Source organism: Lepus europaeus, chromosome 6 (assembly GCF_033115175.1).
Source record: "Lepus europaeus isolate LE1 chromosome 6, mLepTim1.pri, whole genome shotgun sequence".
Lineage (NCBI taxonomy): Eukaryota > Metazoa > Chordata > Mammalia > Lagomorpha > Leporidae > Lepus > Lepus europaeus.
In genome coordinates, this window is record NC_084832.1 from 35,739,382 (window position 1) to 35,751,353 (window position 11,972).

Sequence of the window (11,972 nt, forward strand, 5' to 3'; positions counted from 1 at the left end):
TGTAACGATTAGGTTGAGGTACTTGACATATCCACTATTCATCCTTCTAGGAAGAAGGTTTCAAATTCAGAGAGCATTAATTACAACGAATAGTTGGCTTTGCAGCATTCTGCTAACTCACCAGATATAATAACAGCATCAAGCTCACTGGAGTTCAGGTGGGCCAAGTCTTGTCCCTCCCCACGGACTCTCCTGGCACTTGGCCCCTGCGCATTTCTCTCCTCTTCAGCTGGGCTCCCTTTCAAGTGATTAACGATGTGCATCTGTTTGGCGTTAGAAGCAAATACCTTCACCTTCAAAAATAGAAGTAAAAGCAAATGATGTCATTGCCTCAATGAAAGCAATTGGGTAAATGAATCTCAGCCAAAGCAGAAAGTCAGCAAACCACTAAGCGATGCTGTACACCTGCAGGACAACCCCAGCCACAGACATCACAATGCCAGCCACAAGGAAGAAGGTACAGGGGCCTTTTCAAGGCCTTTTCTTCCAGGAAGAAAAACGCTCCCACAGGTGATGAAGCATTGGTTTTAAATACATACATATATGTAAATACATACACTTAGGTATATGTATATATATGGCTTTTAAAGAGAGAAGAGAGAACCTTGTTTTATAGACAAGAACATAGGGGATGGAGCAAGGATGGCTAATGAGAGCAAGTGTGCAGTGGGATGGAGTAACTTCTGATGTCTTTACAGTGCAGTAGGGTCATTATAGTGGACAACATTTCAGTGTGTATTTTCAAAAGAGCTAGTAGAAAGGATTTTGAATATGCCCAACACAAACACATTGTAAATGTTTAAGGTGATGGATATGTCAACGTGTTCTTATCTGTAAAGTTCTGCTACAGAGGCTGCATTGAAGCCAAACCCCAAAGGATTGGGCCTGTGTTGTAGCATTTTTTTTTTTTTACAAAAGGACATCTGAGAAACTTTGACAATTATAAGCTACAATACTGACTTTTAAAAATAATAGTGAATTAATTCAAAGTTATTATTAACCCCAGAAGACCTTAAAGAAATGTTATTTTTATGTTCTAACCACATGCACATGGAGTCTTCAAAATGCACGTTTTATTTTTTAAAATGATTTATTTATTTGAAAGTTATAGAGTGAGAGGGAGAGACAGAGGGATCTTCCATCTGCTGGTTCACTCCCCAAATGGCCACAATGGCAGGCCAAAGTCAGGAGCTCCGTCTGAGTCTCCAATGTGGGTGACAGGGTCCCAAGCACTTGGGCCATCTTCCCCTGCTTTCCCAGGTGCATTAACAGGATGTTAGGTGGAAAGCAGAACATCTGGGACTTGATTTGGCCCCTGTATGGGATGACAGCATTGCAGGCAACCTTAACCAGCTTAGCCTGCTGCACCGTAGTGCTGGCCCCCACATTATGTCTACAGCCCATTTTTCCATGACTGTTCAAAGCTGTCTTGTATTATTGTTTCTATATATCCTCATTCTTTGCATAAGGTGCTGCTCAGGATACCACATCTTAAATCAGAGTGCCTGGGTTTGAGTCCTAGTTCTGTTTCTGATTCTAGCTTCCTGCTAATGGATAGCAGCAGGTAATGGCTCAGGTAATCGGGTCCCTGCTATCCACATGGAAGACCTGGACTGAATTCTGAGCTGCTGTCTTTGGCCTGCCCAGGCCTGGCTGCCGAGGGCATTTGAGGAGTGGGCCAGTGAAAAGATTTCTCTTTCATTCTCAACCAAGCTTGCTCGCTTGCTCCCTCTCCCCTGTCCCCTGTCCCCTCTCCCCTCTCCCCTCTCTCTTCCTGGGTATGTGTGTGTGCTTGTGTCCTGTCTTTCTCTGTCTCTGACTTTAAAATCAAATAAACATTTTAAAAAGACAAACTGTTAGTACGTTCTTGTCAGCTGCCTTATTTAATCCCGGATCCTCTGTCTTGGCAGCTGATTCTGAAGCGGCCCAGAACTGCCGTGTCTGGGAAGGACTATGCTGCCATAGTTCTGTGAAGGATTCTTCATGCCTTGCACCATGCTAGGGAACCTGTCAGAAGCTGCTGCATTTTCCCAGGGTGGCAGTTGAAATCTGCCTACTTGTGAAGTCCCAGGGGGTTGGAAACCAACGTGGAGGGAGGGCGAGAAGAGCAGGATGATCTTACAGCCAGAGAAGCAGGATCTACAGCACTGTCCTCTTTTCCTTCCTCCCAAAGCATCAAACTGACTTTTCTTTTCTTCTTATTTTTTTATTTATTTGAAAGGCAGAGTTAGAGGAGAGATAGGAGAGAGAGGAAACAGAGAGGAGAGAGAGAGGAGACAGGAAAGGCGGGGGTGGGGGGGTGGGTGGAGAATAGCTCATTCACTGGTTCACTCTTCAAATGCCTGTAGGGGTTGGGCCTCTGGCTGGGGCTGGAGCCAGGAGCTGGGGATTCAATCCAGGTATCTCACATGGAGGGCAGGGACCCAACTATTTGAGCCGTCACCTGATGTCTTCCTGTTGGTGGGAAGCTGGAATCAGGAGCTGGGGTTGGTATGAAACCCAGGAACTATGATATGGGACCCAGGCAACTTATCTAGCCAGAAAAAATGTCAATGTAGCAATTCTGTTGTATTATAGCATTCACCTGAATGGATCACATTGTGCTTGTTTGAAATATTTCTTATTGTTCCTTGTGTATTAGCCCTTCATTTCTAACTGGATATTTGAATAAAGCCTCATGTTGGAACAGATGTCTTACGTGCACAGGCCAATATGAACTGATAATTTTAACCCATTTCGAAATCATACTGTCTGGTGCCTAGGAAATTTTCTCCCACTCAAATGTTCTCTTCGGATAGATTTGCTGCTGATGCCAGAGGCACTGGGGCATGGGTGCTGAGATGTAATCACGGATGTCAGTCCCAGGGGTGCTACCAACAAAAGGCACCAGGGTGGGCTTCCACGGCCTGTCCCCTCTGCTTGCTGTTTTTGATGGAATGGGCAAAATAGTTGGGATATTGTATAGCATGTTTTAAAGGTAGTGCTCTTCCTATAATATTTACAAGAAATTGTTCACATAAAAATATTTTAGTTTCAACCAAATGAATTACATACTCAATCACTTGATGATAGATATTTTCAATGCGATCTTGACTCACAATCAAAAAACCATTAGGCTCCATGGCTTCCTGACAAGCACCTTCTCACTTCTATTTTTCATGGTTTAAAGGCAGAAGCAACGCTATCAGGGCATGTTCCAAACAGATGCTCAGGAGACTCTTCAAAGTTTTCCTGAACTCCCTGGCTGTTTCCTTCACAGGCACCAACTAGGGTGCATTGACTTGTTTTTAATAATAACTACAAAGAAAGCAAGAATATTATGTGAAACAGTGATATCTGAATACTGATTTCTGCATTTACAGCTGAACTAAAAAGACTCAACTAATTTTAGTTATTTCTCTGAAAGTATTGTGGTTTTTTATGACTGAGATAAAGCTATGATGCTTTTTACAAGTTACCATGCATCATACATATTTTTGGTATGCTGTACTGTGAAATTCTGGGTACCCCCCCTCCCATTTAGCAGGAGCCAGGGTAGCAGCCCATAAGATGCTCATCTGCTTTGGAGGTCTTTTGAATTACCACTTGTGCACTAGTCTTGTGCTATTTTTTTTTTAATGTAGGGTTGGAGAAGGAGGGACGAGCCAAACACTTTCGCTAGTGACTGATAAAAAAACCGCAGTGTTGCAGGTGGATTTCATGTTGATGAGAGGAGCCAGCACACACAGATGCTTGCACATATCTACACACACATGCACAGCTCTGCCACCTGGAGGGAAAAGCGTTCATCTTGTCATGATCTTCCCTACCTTGGGGGTCCCTATAGTTTGCCCTATGCAGGGAACCCTGCTAGAATTGACAAGGAAGCCACGTTTCTACAGTGCCATAGGGCTTTTATAGTCATAAGCTATATCACAGCTCAGGAATAACTATTAATTTCATTAAAGACATAATATGGTTCAACTTTGCAGTTCACTAAAGTTTAGGCAAGATGGAATCTTGCAACCCTGCAATGTAACCTAATCTCTTCAACTGTTGGTTTGATACTCCTGCCTCCCCAGGATGCACCTGTCTTATCCAGGACCAGGGTATATGCTAAGATTGCACCCCATTTGTATATATGATTAAGGCACCACTCCCTACCTGATAAAAAGAGGCTGAGGATGGAGGAGAGCTCTCTCCTCACCATGGATTGTGTTTGGAGGTAACACTCTCTCTTTTTTTCTCTTTCATGAGTAACCCTCTGGTCACTCATGATGGGTATTTCTCCATGTGGGGAAAGAGCCTCTGCTTTGAATTCTTATCTCTGTGGGGGCCAAGAAACTGGAATAGAAATTAAGATGCCCAGGCCATATCAGAAGGCTCACATGCATTGGACTCTCTTGGCCTTGTACCCAGCTCAGCTCTCAGAAGCTCACATTCCTATGGGGGAGAAAGCAGGAAGCAGAGCACACCCTGAACAGGCACAGAGCACTGCCTTTGTCCTATTTACCTGGTTTTCATTACTGACTGTCTGCTCACATTAGATTGGAAGCTCACGAGAGCAGGAACTCTTGTCTGTTTTGCTGAGTGCTGTATCTCCTGTACCAAGGATGTCCCTGGCATATTCTGAGCCCTCCATGCACCCCTTGACTGGAATGAAATGCTACTGTTTACCCAGCACTCCCTAAGAGGGTCCCTCACATGAGCTGTTATAGGCCTGATGGTGGTCTCTGGGGCCCACCACAAGGCACTCATCTGATTGTGATGTCTTTTGAAGATAAAGCCTTCCAAATGAAATTGTTTTAAAATATGATTTATAAAAAGTCCTTGTAGGGAAGGCTCATGATCCGCCCTTCACCCAGGAGAAAGAGCACTCTATGCCCTAGGGGTGGCTTCTGGCCTAGCCTCCCCTCACCTGGGTAAACATAGGAGGAAGAATCTGGTGAGGGGGAGCAGCTGCAAACTGAATACAGCTGGGCCTTGTGTAGCCTTGACAGCCTTGTAGAACACGGGGAACACACGCGGTTGCTTTGCCGACCGACCAATTCTGCTTGTTTACTGCTTGTTATTTAAGGCTGTGCACGCTAGCCTAGGCGCTGTGTCTGATCGTCGTCTGCTCGTTCTGGATCCCTTCTGTAAGTAGCTTGAGCCTGTGTCTACCCATCGGGTTTCTGCGAGGTTTCTTTGGAACTGATAGATGTTGTGCGTTAGTCTTCTCAGACGTTGGGTTCCTTGAAAACTCACGTCCTCGTTTTAAATGGTTGGGATAAAATCATTACAGCTCTTTGGTCTGTGAGAACCTTGTGCCTACCGAAGGTTAGGTTGCACTGAATACTGTGATGAAGCACCCAGCTCACAGGGCTCCAGGGCCATAGAACAGTGCCAGTTGCTCGTGTCCAAGTTAAGTCCGATTTTTCTGTAACAGTTTTCTGCCTTAAAAAACCACATGAACAAGAAGGCGAGAAGTTTGAGTTGGAAAAGCTGTGTAGAAAATAAATGACTCAGCAGGCCTATGGCTGCTATGGGGCGGTTTACAAGGTTGCCCTTTGGTGTCTAGGAACTTGATATTTGACTCATTCTCAGGGAGTGGTTCGCTGTGCCTAGACTGCAAACAATAGGATTTATGCAGAACACTTTGCTTTTTTTAGACTGACTTGTTTATTTGAAAGTTGGAGTTGCAGAGAGAGGGATAGATAAATTTTCTGTTTGCTGATTCACTCCCCAAATGGCAGCAACGGCCATGGCTGACTGGCCCAGGCTGAAACTAGGAGTCTCCCACATGGGTTCAAGGGCCCAAGGACTTGGGCCATCCTCTACTGCTTTCTCAGAACATTAGCAGGGAGCTGGATTGGAAATGGAGCAGCTAGACTCAACTGGCACCCGTATGGGATGCCAGTGTTGCTGGCGGAGGCTTTATCCACTGTGCCATGAAACTGGCCCTTGCTTTCTGTCTCTGAGTTCAGAATTCCAATTATTGCTAGGTGAAGGCTGCCTACAGAACCAGCTATGAAGGGCTGGCAGTCTCAGCTGCTCCGTTTCTGATGCAGCTCTCTGCTAAAAGCCTGGGAAAGCAGTGGAAGATGGCCCAAGTGTTTGGGTCCCTGCACCCACAAGGGAGACTTCAAAGTAGCTCTTGGCTTCGGATTGGCTCAGCTCTAGCTGTTGCGGTCATTTAGGGAGTGAACCAGTGGATGGAAGACCTTTGTGCCTCTATCTCCCCACCCCGGCCCCCCGCCAGCGTGTGTGTGTGTGTGTGTAGGTCTCTGTCTCTTCCTCCCCGCCCCTGGCGTGTCTCTCTCCACCTCCCGGCGTCTCTCTTTCCCTGCCTCCTGGCACCTGTCCCTGTCTCTGTCTCTCTCTCCCTGAGGGTGTAGGGATGCAAGCCTGTTAATAAAGAGAAGCCTCAAGCTCTCCCTACAGACCAACATTCCCTCCATTTCTCTTAGCTAACTCCATGGGCGTGATAATCAATACCAAGGTCACCCTGAGTGCTCTTAGGCCCCTCAGGAGAGATCGGCTTCCACAGTTCCTGATGTTGGTTTGTGACATCCATTGGGGGTTATCTGAGGATATTATCACTGGTTCCTAGATGCTGTTCCTGAAAACTCTTGAAGTGCAACAAGACAGGACAATAATTAAATTTCACCTCAAGGCCACAATAGAAATCGCCTCTTCTACCTCCTATTTGACCTACTGTGTTCAAAAAAATAAGTTACATAATGTGTCCTAAGGAACAGCATAATCCAAATAATACAAGCCAACAAGAGAATGCTATACTTTTCTAAGCAGCGCTTTAGCTGTGACCTGCAATTTTTGATATGTAGTACATTTGTTACTGGTTTTTCTTTTGTTTTAATTTACTCATTTCAAAGGTACAGATTGCCCATCCTCAGGTTCACTCCCTAAATGGAGTGGAAGCCAGGAGCCTAGATCTTTTAGGTCTCTCACCTGGGTGACAGGGACCCAAGTACTTGATCCATATTCTGCTGCCTCCCAAGGTGTGCATTAGGATGCTAGAATCGAAACCAGGTGGCCCAAACAGCACCTTAACTGTTATATGAAACACTTGTTCATTTCTAAGTATCAAATAATTTACACTATAATCCAACAGTTACTTAGAGGAATGTTTGTTTGCAAATAATGTGAGCTTTTTCATTTATTCTTGCTAATACTTATTTCTAACTTAATTGCATTGTGATGAGGGAAAATAATCTATGTGATCCAGTCTTTTGAAAGTTGTTGGCTGGCGCTGTGGCTCAACAGGCTAATCCTCTGCCTAGCGGTGCCGGCACACCGGGTTCTAGTCCCGGTTGGGGCGCCGGATTCTGTCCTGGTTGCCCCTCTTCCAGGCCAGCTCTCTGCTATGGCCCAGGAGTGCAGTGGAGGATGGCCCAAGTGCTTGGGCCCTGCACCCCATGGGAGACCAGGAGAAGCACCTGGCTCCTGGCTTCGGATCAGCACGGTGCGCCAGCCGCAGTGCGCCGGCTGCGGCGGCCATTGGGGGGTGAACCAACGGCAAAAGGAAGACCTTTCTCTCTGTCTCTCTCACTGTCCACTCTGTCTGTCAAAAAAAAAAAAAAAAAAGTTGTTGAATTGCTTTGTGGCTCACAAGATGTTCCCCTTTTATAAGTGTTCTGTGAGACTTTGAATTGAATTCTCTAGCTTTGGGTGCAGAAATCCTGTTGGATAAGCATGTTGATTGTGTTTAAATACAAAATAATAAAGTATATAGAGTGGGAATAAGAGAGGGAAGAGATGTACAATTTGGGACATGCTCAAGCTGACTTGCCCCAAACGGTAGAGTTAGAAACATACCAGGGGATTCCAATTCAATCCCATCAAGGTGGCATGTACCAATGCCATCTCACTAGTCCAAGTGATCAATTTCTGTTCAGAGTTGATCACACTGATAGGACTAAGAGTCAAAGGGATCACATAAACAAGACTAGTGTCTGAAAATACTAACCTATAGAATAAAAAAAGGAGAGAATGATCCAACATGGGAAGTGGGATACACAGCAGACTCAAAGAATGGCGGATGTCCTAAACATCACTCTGGCCTCAGAATCGGCCCTTAAGGCTTTCGGATCTGGCTGAAAAGCCCATGAGAGTATTTTAGGCATGGAAAGCCAAGACGCTCTGGCAAAAAAATAAATGACCTAAATGATAGATCTCTGCATGTGAGTTCCCAGTGGAAAGAACAGGTCATCAAAGAAGGAGGTACCTTTCTCTGAAGGGAGGAGAGAACTTCCACTTTGACTATGACCTCGTCTAAATATGATCAGAGTCGGAGAACTCAAAAGGCTTCCATAGCTTTGGCAACTCATGACAAGAGCTTAGGAAGATTACTGACGCCATAAACAAGAGTGTCAAATTGTTAAATCAACAACAGGAATCACTGTGCACTTACTCCCCATGTAGGATCTCTGTCCTTAATGTGCTATACATTGTAAAGTAATGCTATAACTAGTACTCCAACAGTATTTTTTCGCTTTGTGTTGCTATGTGGGGGCAAACTGTTGAAATCTTTACTTAATATATACTAAACAGATCTTCTGTATATAAAGAGAATTGAAAATGAATCTTGATGTGAATGGAAGGGGAGAGGGAAGTTATGGGGGGGGGGGGGAGCCACTGTAATCCGTAAGCTGTACTTTGGAAATTTAGTATTTTTTTTTTAACTTTTATTTAATGAATATAAAGTATATTTTTGATCTCCTTAAAATATCAATTTCTGAAACATGTTAAACATCTCTCAGTATAGTAGATTTATCTGTTGGCAGTTCAATATGATTAAGGTACATATAGGTCTAAAACTAATTTAATTATTTAGCAATTTGAACTTACTCTGTAGTGATCAAATTTATTTCTAATGCATTTGGTTTCTATTGTCTAATATTAATGTTTATCCCAGATTTTGTTATCCATATTTCTTAGTGTTTTGTACATTTCTGTATCTTTGTCTTCCATAAAATCTGTAACTGATTTTTTAAACTTTTTATGACATCCTAAGAAAGATGAATACAATTATTAAAAATGGTAGCATGGACTTGATCAAAATTTTGAACTCTTTTCCAAGATGCATACTTTTTAAAAATGAAAAGATGAGCCATAAAGTAGGAGAAAATATTTTCAAAATATTTCTGATAAAGGTCTTAGTTCCAGGGCTGGCGCCTTGGCTCACTTGGTTAATCCTCTGCCAGCTTCACCGGCATCCCATATGGGTGCCAGGTTCTAGTCCCGGTTGCTCCTCTTCCAGTCCAGCTCTCTGCTGTGGCCCGGGAGGGTAGTGGAGGATGGCCCAAGTGCTTAGGCGCCTGCACCCACGTGGGAGACAAGGAAGAAGCACCTGGCTCCTAGCTTTGGATCGGTGCAGCGCCGGCTGTAGCAGCCGTTTGAGGGGTGAACCAACAGAGGGAAGACCTTTCTCTGTCTCTCTCACTGTCTAACTCTACCTGTCAAAAAAAATATTAAAGGTCTTAGATCCAGAATATATAAAGAACTCTTCGAACTCAACAGTAAGAAGATAACCCAATTAAAAGAACTGGCAAAAATGAAATGGGCAAGAATTGGTCATTTAGAGGAAAAAATTTAAAACTATGAGATACAATTATACATTTACTATAATGGCTTAAATAAATCAACAATTCCAAGTTTTGGTGAGGGTAAGAAGGAAACGGAACACTCATCAATTGCTGGTGAAAATATAACATGTTAGAGCTACTTAGGATAACAGGTTTTTACAAAGTTAAACATACATTTACCAAATGACCCAACATTGTCACAACTAGGAATCTACCCAAGGGAAATGGACATATATATCCACACGAAGGCTTGAAAGTGAATGCTCGTAGAAGCACTACTTATAATGCCACAACCTGGGAACAATTCAACTGTCTATTAACTAGTATATGAGTAAACAAAATATAATCTAGCCAATGGAATGCTGCTCAGCAATGAAAGATAAAAGTCCTGAAAGATACTGGAAGAACTGCAAAGCCAGTATGCTAAGTAAAAGAAGCCAGGTACATACTATATAATCTCATTTATGAAATTCCAAAAAAGACAAAACTATAGAGACAAAGATCATCATTTGCTAAGGACTGGAGGCAGGAAAGAGATTGATGGCAAGCGGGTACAAGGTTATCTTTTTTTTTTTTAACTTTTATCTAATGAATATAAATTTCCAGTGTACAGCTTATGGATTACAGTGGCTTCCCCCTCCCCTAACTTCCCTCCCACCCGCAACCCTCCCCTCTCCCGCTCCCTCTCCCCTTCCATTTGCATCAAGATTCATTTTCAATTCTCTTTATATACAGAAGATCAATTTAGTATAAAGGTTTCAACAGTTTGCACTCACATAGACACACAAAGTGAAACATACTGTTTGAGTATTAGTTATAGCATCAAATCAAAATGTACAGCACATTAAGGACAGAGATCCCGCATGAGGAGCAAGTGCACATTGGCTCCTGTTGTTGACCCAACAAATTGACACTCTAGTTTATGGTGCCAGTAACCACCCTAGGCTGTCGTCATGAGTTGCCAAGGCTATGGAAGCCTTCCAAGTTTGCCGACTCTGCTCATATTTAGACAAGGTCATAAAAGACAGGGTGCGGATAGTAACCAATGATCCTAAGAGTGGCATTTACCAGGTTTGAACAATTATACAGCATTAAGTGGGGAAGAGGACCATCAGTACACACAGGTTGGGAGTAGAGCCATTGGTGGTAGAGTAGAGGTTATGATTACAAAGGAATGAGGCCCAAGTACGCTAGACAGGGCCTAGAACAAAGGACAGAGTCATTATTAGAGGAGCTAAGAAAGGTGCTGTCTAAGCTACAATTAAGTTTTCTGATTGAGAGGCAAATAGAACCTGATAGAAGGGGCTTGATAATAATCTGGTGGGCTTTAGGCCTTGTAAGTTAAGAGGCCCAGACCTATCTATCTCTTCACATGGGGTATATCCTAAGGGAGGTGTGAACCTCCTAGGGGAAGGCACTCTGTTGACTTTCATTACTTGGCTGGCCTGGGAGGAGAGCTGGCCAGGTAAAGGCAGGGGGCATCTCTAACATGAAATTTACAGTTCTGCCTGCAATGTTGCTGACCCTACTTGACCACACCCTCAGCTGCAGTGGTCACTTTGGAAGTTGGGCTGAGTGAAGGGCTTTTCAGCTTAGAGCCAATAAGATCTGTGGCTCTGACCTGGGCATCCTTCGACTCCAGGGCAGGTCCATTTCCAGTGATCCAACTCTTGGCAGAGCTGCCAGGGCCCTTCACAAGCTGACTTCTGCTGAAGCCCAGGATTACCACATTGAAAGCCACTGCAGTGGACTGGCCTGTTGGGTCTCCTTGAGGGCAGATCATTGTACAGATCAGCCATTAATAGGCCTGCCACCCATTGCTTCTGATGCCGAGCTTTCTTTTCCTCCTGGTTTGTGTTAAAGCAGACCAGAGGATGCAAGTCAACAGAGTGCCCGTGTCCCATCTCTAATCTTCGGTGGCCTGAACTACAAGTCTATAGTCACAGGCATGTTCTGTAGTAGTTTTTCTAAGGTAGACAATGCCCATGAGGAAAATTATATTCTCACTTAAAAACTTTCTTTCCCTTTGGTCTGAAAGGGAGGTTTTTTCTACTTACTGTATACTTCGCTGATGGCGAAGTGAATCTAGCTATGAGATTATTATTTAAGTTCTTATTTTGGCTATGCTATTACAGAAAAATGTTAGCCATCTCTTTTATAAGGTCTAAAGATTAAATTGTGCGTCCTACAGATTCCTTCATAATAGAATTAGTTTCCTACCTTGAAGAGAATAGAGAAATGAAAGAACAAGTTGGGCTTAGAATAGAGAAATGAGGGAGCAAGTCCTAGATCGCTTGCTGACAATAGCAGTATCACATGAATACTTAGCAAACCGTTTCAACCATTAGATAACAACTTAAGAAAACATTTACCGGAAGGTCCAATGCCTTCTATAAATTTTAAGAA